The 15,998-nt window shown below is 43.2% G+C and overlaps 1 protein-coding gene across 4 annotated transcripts in view; it reads left to right on the forward strand.

Moving 5' to 3' along the window:
- NGF (nerve growth factor) overlaps positions 1-15,998 on the forward strand; it is a 49,241-nt gene that overhangs the window by 18,471 nt on the left and 14,772 nt on the right. The window contains exon 1 of one of the 4 annotated variants that reach the window (XM_073234389.1): positions 11,892-11,916. The exons of the other annotated variants lie outside the window; for them this stretch is intronic. The gene's annotated coding sequence lies outside the window, so the exon portion shown is untranslated. Of the gene's footprint in view, positions 1-11,891; positions 11,917-15,998 lie in introns of those variants that run through there. 4 annotated transcript variants of the gene reach the window in all.

Here is a 15,998-nt window from a genome sequence, read left to right on the forward strand (position 1 = left end):
TGAAGGTGTCCACAGACCCTCCTAGCAATGTGCAGTAATTGCAGGTCTGGGCCAGTGTGAGTCAGTGAGGAAGTCCAGAGGGCACTCCTGTCCCTTCACCGGGGAAGGGGTGTGTGTGGGTTTGCAGGGAGCCCTGGTCCGACAACGCCGGGCAGGGGTGGGGGGGCTTTGCTCACCAAAACATCCCATTGCCACGGAGCTTATCAGCCTGAGGAAAGGGCACTTTCTGCTAATTGACACCAAGTCTCCATGCTGCCCACCTGCAGCCCCACCCTGGGATGCCCCCTGGGCCCTGGAAAGGAGGCCCTGAGAGGAGATGGAAAGCCCAAAGAAGGGGGCAGGTTTGTAGGGCGGCAGCAGGGGCAGGCAGCCTTAGTGGGCGGGAAAGGTTGGGACGCATGTTGCCCACTTAACAATGTATCCTAGAGCCAGCACAGCATTCTCATTTCCTGCACTGCATTCTCATTTCCTGCACTGAAATGCATCCACTGAAAATGAAAGGGTGCTTTCCTTATTAACATTAAAATAATTAAGTTGTTTGGGTTATTGTGTTCATTGTCCAAATATTGTTAAATGAACCATCTTATTGCTAATAATTATCCAAACATCACGGTGAACATGAGGCTCCTGCCAGTGGCAGGGATGTGTTTCCACTTAGCTAGCACTAAGTGTTTATTTTGGTGCCACGGAGTCACTTGCCTGGGGCCCCCTGACTAGCTCGGCTCAGCAGCCACTCCTCACCAGCCCCAGGTGAAGCACACTCCAATAAAGCGTGAATTATTCTCTGTAGTCAGACCCCAAAAGTGTGTGGGGGACAAACACAGTGGCATTGTTCCCCCGAGTGAGTCTTGTTTTCCATATGTGGGAGGAATTCCAGACTTGAGAATTCTGCATCCAGACTTCATACGGTTTTTGTTTTTTGTTTCTAATTGAGACAACACAACTAATATAAAGAACAATGCCAGCCTGGCTTCTAACCTCCAAAGGCTCTGGGTCAAAACCTGACCTCTTTAGGAATTGGACAGCATCCAACAGCAACTACAGTCTTCTGTTGTCAAGCCGGACCACAGGCTCCACGAGAGCAGCTTTCCACTGGCTTCTGGGGTGTGGAAACAGCAGATAATGCCTGCCTGCCAATGCGCTGTAGGATGGAACTTCTCTGAGGGCTTATTGACATCAGATGCCTGGCCATCAGAGCTACCCTTCAAACAGATGGTGGCTCCACATAAGCACCCTCACACTGGAAAATTCTAAGGCCATGACTCTGTCCCCTCACTGTCATGCGAAACTCCATTTTTACCAACTGGGCAAGTGAAAGGTCTTCCCTTCTCCATCATGCACTCTGAGGGCCCAAGCCCATGTCAAAGTAAAGTACTTCTAGATAGCTACGGTAGTATTAAAATTTGAATACCATAGACAATTCGAAAAGTATGTGCCCTAAATGTCTATATTAGTTCTTTTGAGTAGGTGGAATTGGAATGAAAAACAGGGTGGCATATCTGAAATTGTGCTTACTTGTTTGAGAAAATCACACTCAATCCCCAAATAATATTCCACTTGTCATAAACAAGTCCCAAGGTTACAGGGAATTATTTTTATATGCAATATCCTTAGAAAATAACTTATCTTAAAATGTTAGCTCGTTAATATACTACCTCAATTGCTCTAAGATTTAGAAATTTAATCTAAGTTATATTGACTTTCTTTGAGATTTCCTAGGTTATGTAATCTGGGAAAAACACTAAGTTAGAGTGGGTTTGCTGTTGATTTTTGAGATGTACCTAAGCAATCATATAGTGTATGTGTAACTGAGGTTTCCTCCTCTGTGCAAAAAACAAATAGCTTAAGAGCTATTATGGTAATTAAATGAGATAATCCATTTAAAGTATTTACTGCAATACCTGGCATATACAAAACACTTGGTAGATTTTAGTTGTCATTAACCATATATGTATAAATGAAAAGAATGAATTCATGTGCATATATGTATACATTTTAAGGAAGTAAATTTATATGTATTTATTTCATCTTTCTTTTAAAGATGACACCAAGATCTGCAGACATAAGCAAGCAAATAAGCAGATATTAATTTCCGTCTTTTTGCATTTACCTGAGATAGATGTGGGTATGAAACAAATATCCAGGGCCCAGCTCCAAGTCTTCCAGCCTCCATCAGGTCTTAGATCTCTTCTCAGCTACTCCTATAATTAATGCTGAATTTGGTGAGGTGTAAATTTAGGACTAGAAGGAATCTTAGAGATAACTGGTCCAGGTCACTTTACAGATGAGGAGCCTGAGCCCAGTAGTGTGATGACCTACCCAAGTCACAGAGCATCAAAGACAAGACCAGAACCTAGGGTCCTGGCCGTTCATGCATCTCTTTTCAGTCTGCTAGATGGTCTGGGTTTCTCTGCTGGTTGATGTATAGTGATACTGACACTGGTGTGTTATACTCTCATAATAGCACACAGCACAGCCCTGGGCATTTGGTATGTACTTGGTAAATGGTTTCCTCAATCTGACTTAACAATGGCTTGTGGCCTTTGGGTCAGGTACATGCTTGGCAGTGCAAGACAGAGGAAGCTATAAGACGGTCTTTGCTTTCAGGGAAGTTCCAGAGACCTACCAGGGAAGGTACAGCAGGGGATGAGGTGGGTCTTAGAGAGGGGAGACTTGTTTAATTGCATCTACAGAAGAATGAAAGCCGGAAATTGAATCATGTAGTAAACCCCAGTGAGCTAGTTCTCTAGGTTTCTTATCCCAGACAAGTTCCAAAGCTAGATATTTCCAAATTTTATATGTAAAGCCCTTGACCTCTCTCCATAATTCCAAATTGCTCTTTCAAATACATACTCAAACTCTCCACTCTTCAAATACATACTCAAGATCTCCAATGAGGATCTCAAATTTAACATGTTCAAACCTAAACTTTTGATTATGCCCTTGAGACCTACTCCCTCCCCAGTGTTCTTCATCCGGCTGGATGCTAAAACCTTGGAGTCATCCGTGATTCTCCTCCACCTCACACTTCTGCATCAGAATCCAATAGGGAATCCCTTACAGTATTCCACTTACAGTGTCCTCTCACCTCCCCTGCACTGCCATCCTAGCTCAGACCTTCACCACCACTCACCCAGATTAATACTGGGACCACTAACCCATCTCAGTGCTTCTACTCTTGCTCGCCATTAAGCTGGCTTAGCCACACTGCTCCTTTAAAAATACATCAAGTCATGTCACTTTCCTGCTCAAAACCCTTCCTCTTTAGAATAAAGTCCCAAGCCATCACTAGAGTCCATAAAGTTTGACAAGAACTAGTCCTGATTGCCTCTCAGACCTCATCTTCTGCCACTCTCCCCAGCAATACCTCTGCCCCACTACAGGGGCATGTTTGCTGTTTTCTGCCAAGCGTGCACCTGCCTCAGGACCTTTACAGTCCTCTCTGCCTAGACAGTTCTTCCCACATTTCTGCATAACTCTCTCTCATACTTCATTTGGGTCTCTTTGTAAACATCACCTCATCGGGAAGACTTCCCCTGACCACACTAGTACTTCCCCAGCTGTAATTCTCAAGCTCTTACCATGCTTTGTTTTTTCAGCATTTACCACTGACAGACATTTTGATGGTTATTTTTTCCTTGTTTTCTTTCCACCACCACTAGAATTTAAGCTCCTTGAGAGCACAAAACTTCTCTGTTCACTAATGAATCCCCATATCTAGAACAGTGCCTTGGCACATAGTAGATGCTCAATATGTATTTGCTACCAAGGTAATTGACAACATACCTTCATTCTGTATTTCAGTTTAGTTGTTTGTGTACTTCTCTCACCCGACTAGACCAGTCTTATTCCCCACTATAATCCCTGTAGTTCCTAGCTTGGTGCACCTGCATGGAACAGGTGCTCATTCCTTGTTCGTTGAATTAAATTGAGTAATTGCCAAACACTAACCACAAATTATATGACTTAAATCCAGCTCATATCATCTACGAGAGGCCTGTTGCCCAAAGGATTTGTTGCTCTTTCTGAGGGATGAGCCCAGTGTTTCATTAGAACTTTGGCAGCAACTCTAGGGAAAAGGAGCAGTACAAATGGAGCTTGTGTGATGGAGAAAACAGGGCGGTGCAGTCAGACAGAGCTGTTTGCAGTGACCTTTTGCCAGGCCTGAACATCAGAGCCGTGCTCTGGAGAAAGCAGCAGAAGCAAATGTGACCAATGGGCTTAGCCCTAAGCCACCAGGGTCATGCAGTCTATGTTGGAGAAGATCATACCATATGTCTGCCACACCACCACATAGACTAAACCTGGGTGAGTCACACACACCAAGATTTTTGTTACACTTACTCTGCTACACGTCTATAGGCCTTTGTTCCTCAACTGTGGAATCACGTCCATTTATTTGCAGTAATGGACTGGGGCCCTCTGCAATGCCATGCTCAGGACCCATGCCGCCAGGCCCTGGTATAGGTGAGGCGGCACTACAATGAGGCTCCTTCCCAATAACGGGCTCCTTTGGAAGGAGTCCAGACACAAAATTCAGGGTATAAGTTGGAATAGAACATGACATAATGTGCTAGGAGTCATTTTACAAATTATTCTTAAAATCAAAGCGACTTGAAGAAATAGATTTAGCTCTGCCTTCAACTGTATCCTCAGGCTCAAATGTTTAAACAGAAGTAATCACAAAATATGTCACTGTCTGTTTGTATTTTCTCCTGATGGTAGTAGAATGTTAGCCAAATTCCCAGTTCACCAACAATTATTTTTAAACTGCTTTGTCTTTTAATAAAAATCCTTTAGGACCTAGAAGCCTTGTTTTAAAAGTTGATCAGCAAAGGAAAAACAATTGTATATTTCAAAGATATACCAAAGTCCAAAAAAAGCCTTTTATAAGGTAAAGAAACTTAATACAGTAGGTATTTTTGCTTTTACCCTTTTAGTGGGTCGGTGTCCATAAGTGATCCTTACAACTGGACACTGTGCAAGGAAAGCCATTAAAATCAAAGCAAGGGCAGATACACAGAAAAACAAACAGCAGCTGTTCCAGATCATCAGGGTTTTGGGGCCAACAGTCTGCGGAGAATTTATCAAGCCCAATTGAGCAGTTCAGGGCAAAAGACATTTAAAAAATAAAAGTACAAGCCCATTGGGAATATTAAGAAAAGACCCATCCAAATTTGTAGAAAATGTGCATCCAAGGCTCCAGCCGTTACAACAAGCCAAACCAGAACTCTCTAAACCAGAGCTGCAAAGAGGCTATTTATGAAAGCCACTTAAGAGTGGTATAAAAAATACCCTGGTCTTAATGTCACACAGGCCTGTCTTAGAGGGACCAGACAGATTTTTTCCTCACTCTAGAAAAATCTCTAAGTCACAATTTTCAAAAGTTCCATTCTACTGGTTTTCAAAGCATTAGTCAATTAAAGAATCCATTGGCTTTGGATAGTCTAGACTGATTATTCTTAAAATGAATTTCTTGGGGTATTGTTTTAATTTTATATTACCAAATCTGTGGTAAAAAAAATCCATGATCAAATAAATTTGGCCTCAAATAAGTGAATTCTAGAGATTCCCAATACATACTGACACATTGACATCTCTGATTAAAGAAAGCTGTTTCCAACCCAACAATTCCCAAATGCATTTGACCATGGAACCCTTATTTGACCAAGTCTCTTTCCACATCCCAGGGGCAGGAAATACTGGTTTAGACACTCCTGTTACTTCAAGGCCAAGATTAAGTTTCACTTCCTATTGAGATCATTCATCCACTTACTAAATGGACATTAATTAGTTGGCTTCTACAGTCAAGGCTCTGTCTAGACACAAAGACAGAAACAACAAAGAAAGTGTCTGTCAATATAATGGGAGAGGTAAATGTGAACGATTATCAACAAGTTCATGTGATAACGGGCTACTCTGAACCCTGACATTGCTAATAGTCTGTATAACACAATTTAGAGCCCAAATTGTTCACTAGTTTCTGTGCACTTGTCTTCTCCTGTACATTGTTTATTGTTTTTGAAAGAAAAGCTCATGCTTTAACTTGTGTAATATTCTCTATGCTACTGAGCATGGAATTGGACACATAGGAGGTCATCTAATGAATACTGGTTGATTGATTCAAGACTAAACTAGATGATCCCTGAGTCCTTCTTAGTTTTTGAGAGTTTCTAAGAGTCTTCCTCAAATTCTATGCTCACAAAATTATGGGGAACCATAAAAGTATTGAATAATACATTAACTCTGGTTTTCCAGGAGCTATCTTAATGCTATAGAAGTAACAAAATTAATGTGTGCTGCCTCTCCAAATAAGCTAGCCATGGCAAACTAAAGCAATTTACACTCCACTTATAGCCACAGTGTAAGTGTTAAAACTTAGTGATCTGAGCTTGTAATCAGAGAAAGCCAAGTTTCTGATTTTACATACAGTAATCCTGGGACTTAAGTGAATGTTTGGCTATTCATTGCAGAGTTTAATATACGCTAGAGTTAGCCACAATTGGTAACACTTGGGAAGTTGTTAATTTCTTGCTGGCAATTTCACTGTAAGCTCCCTTCATAAAGTTCAGATTTAAAGTTGGCATTGTCATCCAGATTTTATGCACATTTATTGCATTTACATATGCTGAATGGTTCCTAACTGTATGATGAGTAGACAGACAGTAGTACCTCAGATGCTTTATATATGAGAATTGTTCAGAACCACAGAAATTTTAATTTCAAAGTGAATAAGGAAGTGAATTTAGTGGGATAAGTTACATGGGGTTCTATTATGATATGGCAAGTTTACTCAGCCTCAGTGCTATCAACATTTTGGCCCAGGTGAATATTTATTGTGGTAGATGGTCCTCTTCCCTATAGGGTGTTTAGCAGCATCTGTGGCCTCTACCTTTGAGATGCCAGTAGTAACCCCTCATCCTGTTACACCACCAAAAATGTCTCCAGATGTTGCCAAATGTCTCCCAAGGTGGGGTTGGGAGTTGAAATGACTCTGGTTAATTAAAATCAGTTCTAGACTAATGGTAAATGTATTTTTATTTTTTGGATTGTCTGTTAGTATGTGTTCAGAGAATGGAAATCAATACTTACTTTGCTTTGGAACTAGATAATTCCTTTTTCTGGCCTGTGGCCGGGGCATGTTACCTACCTCTCAAGAGTCTCAGTTCCCTTCTCCGTCTGATAATTGTAAGTGAGCAACACACTGGAAAACCTCTAGTAAAATACCTGGCAAGCGGCAGGCATATATTAAATGTCAGTGGCTCCCCTCCTCCTCCTTCTCTCTCCCCAAAGCCTGGGGTGAGCACAACCTCATGATATGCACTACAAATAGCTTGATGGTTTGTTTCCAATTTTTCCTCCCACAGAACAGATAATCAGGAGCTGACATTTTATCCAAACCTTATGTGAGCTTTGGAGGATGGAACCACCTAACGCAACAATAGAAAAAGGAAAATCTGAGTCCTCAACCCTTTGCTTTCATGCCCAAGAACTGCCAAATACAGGGAGTGTGTCTCCACCCATAAGGACCATTCATCAGTTTCTTATTCTCTGGTCAATGTGATAAAATGTAACTTGAGTAAAGGAAGAGGCTGCTCACAGGTTGAGCATACTCCCTCCACCCCTACACCCACCCCAAAGCCATAGAATAAAGATGGCTTAGTCGATACCGCTGACTGTGCCCTGCAGAATGAAGAAGCCCAGACTAGGCACTATGGGGGGCCCTAACATGAGGACATAATTGGTATCACCTGAAACCTGAAGGCTTTGCAGAAAGAACACATGGAAAAATTTATGGACTTTATTTTCTCATTATAAAGGTCTATAACATTATAGACCATTTGGAAAATGAAGAGGAGGAGAAGGAGACCACTGGACGTTCTAACATTCAATACAACTCTTTCCATTTCACCTGCTTCCAGACCCGGCCCCTCAGCACGTGTGGTGTCCGGGGCTGCAATGGTGTCATGCAGAGTCTCTCCACCTTGTTTTTCTCCCATTTCACACTAGATCACAGGCATTTCCCCTTGTTCTTATTGTCTTAAAAGTTTTCATATTTATGGACTGCAGAGAAATTCTTGAAAAAGATGTTCACAAAGTAACTAATTAACTATCCCATTATTGAAGAACATTTGGCTTCTTCTGCAGTTATAAATTTTTAGTTAGAAAAAAAAAAAATCATGAGTGCAGCTTTTTCCCTTTTAGGATTATTTCCTTAGGATAAAGTCCAAAAAGTTAGATTGATAGGTAAAAATCTATGGGCACTCCTACAGTTTTAAGTAGAATATTGTCAAACTGTTTTGAAATACATTATTCTGATAATAAGTGTTTATGGCTCATTGCAAAATATTTAAAAAATACAGAAAACTAGAAAGAATAAAACATCATCCACAATCCTTTAACTCAACTATTGTTGATATTTGCTACATTTCCTTCCAGTCTATTTCCCCATGTGTCTGAGTTTAATATGTGCATCTATTTAAAATTAGTTCTATTATAAAACTATCAAGACTAGCTTTCCTAAATGAGCACTTACATAAGATACTAGCCTCAGCTAAGCCTACAGCTAAGATAGTGAGCTGAGTGGTTTGAGTCGGCATACCACTGGGGTCTTGGTAGAGGGTAAAGGACAGCTCGGGGGGGCTGCTCTGATTGCTTCAGGACACCTGCAGCCTCCTCCACATCGTCCACCTGCTCTTAAAACCATCGATCTGCCTCCCTGCCAATAGGACATTTCCCTAGCATTCCTATCAGGTGGAACCTGGCTGATCCCCTGCATGAGCTGTTCTGAAGTCAATGTGTAAGAGATCTGTGAAGTATAGCCAAATTTACCTTCAAAAACCCTTTAGGAAAACCCCACATTGGGGAATTACATGATGCCTCTCAGTAAGTCCACCCAGCTAGTTTTCCCTCCAGTGTGGGAACAGATTGCCCTTGCTTGGGTTGAGCACCAGATGAAGTGGCTTGCAAAGGGGCCACACTGTTTAAAACACACAAATCTTTAACACTGAATTCACACACAGGCTTCTGGAATGAGAGGTCGCTAGGGACTGACACTGGTGGAAGAATGGGATGTTCAAGTCTCCCCTCGTTGCTCATTTGGTGGAATGACAGGAAGAATCACCCTATTTAAATTGTTACTCTCTCTCCCCTTCTTTCTTTACTTCCTTCCACACAAGTTTAACAGCCTTGAGGTGACAGACCATTACAGTTATTCAGCCTGAATGAATAAGGCTTATGACAGGGAATCCACCTCTCTGGCCGCCCATTCCTTTTGCTAGATGCCCTTAGGAACCTCAGCCTGAGGCAGGACCTGCTGCTCCTCCAGCTCTGCCCGCTCATCCCACCTGCATCTCTTGGAAGCTGTCTCTCTTCTGTCTCCCTCTAAAAGCATTCCTGAATTTAGAGCACTGCTAGTTCATCCAGTCATGTCTGTATGGGGTGGTTTCCAGATGCCTCACCTTCCTGGTTTGCCTGTAATGCTTGCCATCCTGAGAAAAGAAGGACTGTGGGTCCCGGGCAGAGCCTGGGCACCCCCACCCCCCAGCCCCTCACTGACAGCAACGGCACCAGCGCAATGGCAGAGGCACATCCCAAGACAGCCTCTCTGCCGCTCCCACCCCAGCAGTCCACGCCCCAGATCTACAGATGGCATCTGTGGAAGCATGATGCAAGCCCACCGTGAAATCCAAGTGCATCATCATGTATCTGTGTTTGGATTTGGTTTGAGGTTTTATTAATGACAGAGGATTTGATTACACAAAGTTTGCACATAACCAGCTCCAGCTGGATCTAAGCATCAGTGGAAGCCCCAATTCCCCTGATGTTGTCCTTTTGTCCTTTCAACTCACAGCTTCTTTTCCAAGGCATTTTCTCGGGATCTGATAATGGTGAGGTCATTCGATCTCATTTGTTTTAAGGGCCAATCTGGCATGCTCAGCATTGCTCTGTAGTGAAGGACTTGTGTGTTGCAGACGGTGTGTTCCCTGGGATGTGGCCTTACCCTAATCTATGGAATGAAATCACTGTGTCGTTCAGCCAAGGCAATGTTATCACTGGGTTTGGGCTTGACTTCAGAATTTTTTCAGCAAAAGTTATATTCTAATAGACTGTTAATTGAAACATCATCAGGATTATCTTGTAAGGTTACCAGAAGCCAGTTTAATGAAATCTGGGTTCTTTGGGGGAAATCGCTGATTATAAATGGCTCTGATCACTGATTGCTTGGGATCTTTCTCGAGGGAAATCCAGGGGTCCCATTTCACCAGGCCAGGTGGTGGAGTGTGAGTCTGTCTGTGATCCATGCAGGTACTTCTGCCGCCTCACTAGTGCTGAGGCCATCTTCAGTCCTGGCCCCATCTCTGGCCCTTTCTTCCGATGGCCTCTCTCTCCAGTTCTGCCTCCAGTTACTCTGCCTTTCCTTGCCATCGCTCCTTTGCCGTTTGAGAGTCCCTCTTGGTCCTCCCCTTTCTTTGCCCACTCGCCCCCATCACTCCTGGCCCCTTCTCTCTCTCATTTACAGCCCTTGTTCTTTCTGCCACCCACTGCCTCCCTCAGGTGCTCCTTACTGTAGTGCCACTATCCTCATCCCACGCCTTCAGTTTCCCCCTGCAGTGACATCATGTCTCCTAAAGGCAGGGCGAATCCCAGTCACTTAGTTTGTCCCAGTGCCTGCAGGGGTTGGGCTGGTCTGATTCCACCTGTTCAGGACTCATCCATTTATGCCACAAACACTCACCAAGCTCCAAGCTGATGGGAAACTGGATAGACATTTCTCCCTCCATCCCTGACCTGGGCTCGGCACTAGACAGGACCCCAGATTGGAAGCAGCAGTCCAGCACCCGAGCCAGGGCCATCCTAGTGCCAGCATTATTCAGATCCCTCCTGGTGCCCAGTGAAGGCAGGGCCAAGCCACATAATTCATGGCCAGTGTGTGCCCTACTGATGTGTCTGCCAAAATGTCACTGTCTGTTGGTGACAGCCATCGCTCACTGGGAAAAGGCTTCTTACAACTTGCACCTTCCTGCTCACACTATTCTTGAGAAGTTAAAAGAAGGTGGAAACCCTGCCTCTTTTAAAGAGAGTTTCTGGAGTAGACTGGTAAGCTAAGGAGACAGCCAGATTTTCATCCCAGAATGTAACATGCAAACCACCACTCAGCTGCACACAGAGAAGCATGACTCTTCATATCAAACCATTTACTCAGTTAATACAGCAAATCAGAAGGAGGGGCTTCTCTTCTGTCTAGGTGTCCTGTCTGTTTTTCATACATGAGATTCTCATTCTTTTAGGAAAGAACCATTTCACCTGCTAACAATAAAAACAACCGTCTGCCTAAAAAGCAAAACAAAACAACACGGCTGGTAACCCAAGATCCTCTTCTTTGCCTTTGATTCACTTCTGTTATATGAAGTTCTCACTGCTGAGAGCATGAACCCTGGATGATTGAACCCTGACTGAGTAACTCACACAGTTCTGGGAAATAAAGTCAACAATTCACAAACTGAATCCCCTTCTGAATGCTCTTCCACAGAGGACCCTGGACATTCGATCTCTTTGCATTTCTGTTCAGTGTTTGTTGCTTGCCATCCATCCTGCAAACCAAAGTCATAGCTTGGTAATTTCTTGTTTTAGAAAGTGACAAACAAAGCAGGCAGAGAAAACACTGTATATTTTGGACTAAAAATGAAATCATTAGGGTGAGTTTCTATTCTTGGTGACTGGAATCTTAACTCTGGTTCTGATTAAGCTCAACAAAGATATTACATTCAGTGTTTTCCTATAAATGTATGAGATGGTTTTCTATTGCATGTCCATGAATGGAAATATCAACAGACTCCACTTGGCTCCACCAGCCTCTGGCTTGGTCTTCGCACCCAAAAAGCCAAACAAGAGAGACTCACAACCCAGCCCAGAGTGAGTAGTTCCTGTCTTGCCTGTGTTTTTCTTCCCCCCCAGGACCTCACTAGAGTAAATCTTATCCAGAAAAATGGATGAGAATAACAGAGTAGCCATGTTCCAATGTTTTAAATTGTTCAGAAGGAAATAACTGCACATTCTAAGCACCATGTGTGCCTACATCTCTGTCAGAATAGCAGGTCATTCTGGAGTCTATTTCTTGATGGTTAGAGCATTTCAGTGAGGAGGGAGTATGGTCTGTGGACTCCTTCAGGTTATAAACAGGAAAGGCTCATGACAGACAGCTGGAGAAGTCAAGGTATTTTATAATTAGAAGATCAGCATAGATTTTTAAAAGGAATTAGGAAAATTCAAGAATAGAAAATATGCAGAACCCCACCTATATATTATCCATATCAGAGGAGCAGAAATTAACCCACAGTACAAAACCCTAGAGGACAAAGCTGTTGTTCTTCTGCATGGTAAGATCTGTGAGCAGTCTAGATGAGCATGAGAGGTGTGGACCACAGAGCAAGGGGCCTGGGCTCTTGTCCATCATGCACTCTCTAAGCATTGTAACCTGGCACGTCCCCGCTTCATACTGGGTTGAAATTCCCTTATCTATAAAATGGATATAATACTGACCTCAGAAGATTTTTAGTAAGTATTTTAAAAGATACAGAAAGCCCTTAGTAGAGTTTCTGGCACCTAATACATAATATATGTTATTTATTATTGGGGTAGTAGTTGTATTCACTTCTCACAATTTTTGCTAGTGAAGTACTTAGCAAATTTTCATACATCATACATATATCTCACCCCTGCTCTTTCTCCCTCCAGCCCAAACTCAAACTTGAGTGTTGGCATACTCAGCCTTGTGGCCAGAAGGAGAAGCTCCCTGCTAATCTGCATGAATGTCTGAGGAATAAGTGGGCCAGGAAGTTGGCCAACCCTCCTCCTGGACTGGCGGGCAGGCCCCTCTCCTGCTGGTGCAGGGAAGAGCCATCCTCGGAGCCTGGCCTTTCGCTCTCATGGAACTCCCCTCTTACAAGCGGGGCCAGTCAGTGCCATGGCATCAGACTAGTCAGAGGAGTACCTCCTTTCTGGAGGCTGAAGGAAGGGGTCAGGGAGAGCTTTCCCTCCCTGCAGGGGCCTAAAAACAAAGTCCATTTGTCTTCAGATGTGAAGAAATAGGAAAACTCAAAAATGGTCAGCCAAAATTGTTCACTTATCTTTAATACATTGCATCAGGAAAATGGAAAATCCTGCCTCATTTTAAAGGACCGAAGTTCATAATTCCTTATTTACCCTTTTGAGGGTGTGTGTATGTATGTGTGTTTGGCTATATATAATGTCTCTGTGACAGCCATAGATATTCCTCTTTTGAGATAATTTTATCAAGGTCAAAACTAAATAATGTTGTCATCTACATTATTGGAAATACAATGTTAACAACAACCAAAAAGCTCAGGAGACAGGGAGAAAAAAATCAGCTTCCAGAATGAATACTGAAAAATACTATAATGGAATATACAGGAAAGAAGGACTATTGACTTTTAGACCCAGCTCTTCTCACCACTCAGTTGGGAGTTGTATGAGCCTAAACAGTTTGTTTAACTACTCTAGAAGAGACTAAATGACCCCTGTGCTTGGTCTCTTCTGGCTCTGCTTATTCTGTTGACAGTCTAAAAGAAGGCCTTGGGGGACACTGGTCAGACTTTCCAAACTCCAGAAAGTTCCTTAATCCTTTGGTGGTGATGGTAGTAATATTGTTGGTTGATGGTGGGGGTTGTACTGGTGATGAAAGTGGTGATGGAGGTGGTGGTCATGGCCAATGGCAGGATGGTGATGGTCATGGTGGTGGAGGAGGTGGTCATGGTGATGGAGGTGGTGGTCATGGTGGTGGTTGCTGGAGACAATGCTACCATGTTCTGTGGCTCTGAATAAGAAAACTGACTTACATAAATCCTGTGATCAGTTTGAGAAGTGGGCAGAGGTGTGGCACTTAGGTACTAGGATTTAATGAGCTTAAGTACACAGAGAATTTGGTACTGGTCTCTGTAACTACAACACGTACCTTCCAGATGATTCCCCTCTTGGGGACAACATGAGCAAAATAAACATGCCTAGGCGGATATACACTGTTCAACTGGTTGTAAATGTTTTTAGTTTTTGTTTGCTGAAATTTTTTGGTCTTATTTTTAAATATTTACTTTTGAATATTTCCCTTAAAAAGTTTGAATCTATATTTTGGGAATATGGAAACTAGTCTGTGGAAAGAAAAGTAGGAACAGTTAAAAAGAAAGCTGGGGCTGCAAGTCCTGGGCACAGACAGGTGGACACATTGCATGCCAAGAGAGCCCTTCTTACACAAAGCCAACCAAAGTCTGGTTAGGCAGAGCTTAAAAATATCTGAGGTCCACAATACACAGTCACCAGGATGGATAAGGGCCCTGGGACAGAAGGTGAGAGCTGGAGCCAGGCCTGGTGGCTGTGGCCCAGAGGGAGCTGGGGCAGACAGTCAAGTGCCCTTATTCCTGGGGACAAAGGGTGACACTCTAGACTGGAAATGGCAAAAGGAGTCCCTGGAAGCCTTTGGAGGTGCACCTCCCTTCAGAGACAGAGGCCTGGTGCCAGGAACTGAACTGATTCACAAAGAAAGGAGTGAAATGCTAACAAATGGTTTTCATTATCGTGGTGCAGCCTCCACCCTCGCTGTATGTGTGTGCTCTGCTTTTGTCTTTCTTTTTTCATCTTTTCATGGGTTATAACTAAACAATGAGGTGATTGCCATCCCAGTGGATTGCAAAATATAACAGTGGCTGGTTGAAGCATAGCTTTTTCCAAAGAAATTCTGGACAAGAAAAATAAGCAAGCTGGAAATAAGGAGTTTGTTTTGCACAACACCTGTGTGTGCTTTTTAGTGCTTGTAGTAAAGGTGGAATGAGTGTCTGCTGAGAGCTGAAATACTTAGTTCCTCAGTAGTGCACCTGTCAGCCCACCAATGGGTATTCTCCTTAAATAACATATCAACAAAGTGAAGGGGAGAGGGGAGCTCGCCCAGTTATCCAGGAATATGAATCGGGAAACCACTTGTTTACATTTCCCAATATAATATGCAACAGTGATTTACTTTGAATAAATCGGTGCAGCTGTGGGGAAAGATTTCAGTTCTGTTCAATAAACATTCATTAAGTGCCTACTCTGGAACAGCCAATGGAGAGAAAAACGCCTAAGACCTCAAGCGGTTAACAACCCAGCCAATGCTTAAATTTGTCCCAAATCCCTGGATAACCGAGCATTAATTTGATCAGGAGGATACCTTCCTGTTCTATCCTCCTTGTGATTCGTTTTCTCTGTAAGGCAGCAATTACTCTAAGCAAAGATGCTATTAACTCTACAGGGCCCGGCAAGTTTGTGTGATAGCCAAAGAGCCCTGCGCCCAACCATGACCATAGCTGGAGCAGCCTGCTCCCTCTGACTGCAGCATGGCTGAAGAAAATGGATCATTTCAAAACCAAATGTTTCGGTTCATTTTCACTCAGCATCTTTGTGGGCAAATGATCACAGATGATCATCCTGTGGGTGCAGATGGAGAATTCTGTACTTGCTCGGAAAGGGCCACCGCGCATGTGTGTGACCAGCCGCTCTAAGACTGGAACATAAAGTCGTGACTGGGACACAGAGCAGGATTCCTTCCTGCCAGAGACGGCTAGACTGGAGCATGGGATGGACACGAGACATCGCTTTCTGTGCTGCATGCAGCCTGCCAGGCACTCACTGTCTAGTTATAGCTGAATGTCTTTAACGATACTAATAAGAATCGCTAATATTTATGTGGCACCAACTAGGTGCCAGGCACTGGGCTAAATACCTGTTCTAGTTACTCCTCTCAATAATCCAATGAAGAAGATACAATCATTCCAGTTTTTTAGAGGAGACACTGAGATGCAGAGAGGTTAAGTCACTCATGAAAGGTCACACAGCTGAGGCAGAGGAGATGAGATGGGACCGACCTCAGGCCTCAGTTGGCCCACCTATCAAGGGAAGCAACTGGACTTCAGTCACTAGTAGCCCTTTCTTTACAGCTCTAGCAATCT

The sequence above is a fragment of the Manis javanica genome, chromosome 4, assembly GCF_040802235.1.
Source record: "Manis javanica isolate MJ-LG chromosome 4, MJ_LKY, whole genome shotgun sequence".
In the NCBI taxonomy this organism is placed as follows: domain Eukaryota; kingdom Metazoa; phylum Chordata; class Mammalia; order Pholidota; family Manidae; genus Manis; species Manis javanica.